The following is a 2,321-nucleotide window of genomic DNA, read 5'->3' on the forward strand; positions in this document are numbered from 1 at the left end:
TTGAACTATAATTTCTCCCCATTTAATTATTTTAGTACCATTATTTAAAGTCAATTGACCATAAATGAAAGGTTTAACTTTGGACCTTTCTTCTGGTCCATTTCTCCATATCTGTCTCTACGTCGGTGCCACACTGTTTTTATTACTGTAGCTTTATGTCTCTCTCTATGTCAGCGCCACACTGTCTTTAGTGCTACAGCTTTATAGTAAGATTTAAAGTCTGGTTGCCTAAGTTCTTCAATTTTATTTTTTCTCAAAATTGTTTTCGCTTGTATAGTAGTCTAGGTCTTTTTAATTTGCATATACATTCTACGACCACTTTGTCATCTCTGCTAAAACAGAAGCCTGCTGGGGTTCAGCAGGGATTGTGGTAAATCTGTAGATCAGGTTTGGGGAAAATTGCTCTTTCAATAGTACTTTTTTCCAATCTATGAATGCTGTATACCTTTTCACTCAATAGAGTACCTCTTCACCTCTCTCAGTCATGGTGTGTAGCTTTCAGTGTATATATTTGCACAAGGTTTGTCAAATTTATTCTTTTTTATAAGATTGTGAAAGGAAGTTTTAAAAATATAACCCAGATTTTTCATTGCTGGTGGATAGAGATGTGTGAGGATGTATTTTAATATGTGCCCCACATCCTTGTTAAGTGATTTTATTATCTTAACTGGGTCTTAAAACATACTTTTTAGGATTTTGTTGCCTGCAAATAAACACAGTTTTACTTTGTATTCTGTGTGCCTTCATTTTCCCTGCCACATTGGGCCGGCCGGAATGTTCCTGTGACGTTAGAAGGAGGAGGAGGGGGTGTCATCGCCTGTGCCCAGCCTCAAAGAGAGGGTCACCAGCCTTTCACCAGGAAATGTCATGTCAGGTCCACAGGGTGCTTTCCTGTCAATCCTAGGTCACTGAGATTTGTTAAAAATCATGAATGGGGACTTGCTGGTAACAAACCCTTTTCTGCATTGATTGGCTTGATCACATGGTCACTGTTCTCTATTGGATGAACGTGCTGAGCTGTAGCAATTGATTTCTAGGCCTTAAGCCACTGCTTACCCCTGGAGTGATATCACTTGGCCGCAGCACATGGCCCTGCCTGGTGCTGCTGGATTTGGTCTGCCAAGGTCTTATCAGTGGTCTTTGCCTGTGTCTCCTGAATGTACTGGCTTAAGAACATCTGGCTTTGGTGTCAGGTTGATGGTGGCATTGCTGAATGAGCTGGGAAGTGTTGCTTCCTTCTCTGTTTTCTGAAAGAGTCTGTGTGTAGTTGGTATTATATTTTTTCCTTAAAATCTCTGCTAGAATTCATGCATGAAGATTTCAGGGCCTGGGATTTTTCTTCACTGGGAGATTTTAAATTAGTAGTTCAGTCTCTTGGCAGCTCTATGTCTATTGAGATTTTCTATGTCTTCTTGAGTTAGTTATAATAATTCATGTCCCTTAACTGGAAAGGGAACTAACTTCCTTAAGTTAAAAAGCATGTTTCAGGCCAAGTACAGAGGCTCATGCCTGTAATCCCAGCACATTCGGAGGCCAATGTGGGCGGATCACCTGAGGCCAGAAGTTTGAGACCAGCCTGGCATGTCAAAATCACGTCTCTACTAAAAATACAAAACTTAGCCAGGCATAGTGGCACACATGTGCGATCCCAGCTACTTGGGAGGCAGGCAAATTGTTTGAACCCAGGAGGTGGAAGCTGCAGTGAGCTGAGATTTCACTACCTCACTCCATCCTGGGCAACAGAGCGAGACTCTGTCTAAAAACAAACAAACAAAAAAAAGATGCAAAAAGCATATTTCACCCTTAGAAGAGTTAGAAGATATATAATGAAGTATAGAAATGTTCAGGAGACTCAGTTCCATTACTATCTTTGCACTAGGAAGTCATTGGTGCATTTCCGGTATTTCAGTTCACAAAGACACACAGACACACCCATGCACACAGCCTCACACACAGACACACACGCACAACACACACTCACAGCAGCGTCCACAGGCTGCACCAGCCCTGAAGCAAAGGAGCGTGTCAACCACAGAGTGACCTTAGATACTGTCCCAGGCCTGAGACATGGAACAGAGACACAGGCAGTACCTGGAGAAATCCTTCCTCCATTTGCGCGCATGGATCGTTCCTCACCGCTTGGTGTTCTGAACTCTCTTCTTCGCGGGTCTTAATGAGATACTCAAAGGTGGTCATCTTCTTGGCCTCTGGAAAGCGGGAAGGAGGAACAGGACAAGTTACCAGCCCTGCAGCTTTGCACAGGACAGTTCAGAAAGGCAGCCAGCGCCACTGACCCAGCCCCTGCGCAGGGAGCCGTGCTC

This window comes from Colobus angolensis, unplaced genomic scaffold (genome assembly GCF_000951035.1).
Source record: "Colobus angolensis palliatus isolate OR3802 unplaced genomic scaffold, Cang.pa_1.0 Scaffold528, whole genome shotgun sequence".
Taxonomy (NCBI): Eukaryota; Metazoa; Chordata; class Mammalia; order Primates; family Cercopithecidae; genus Colobus; species Colobus angolensis.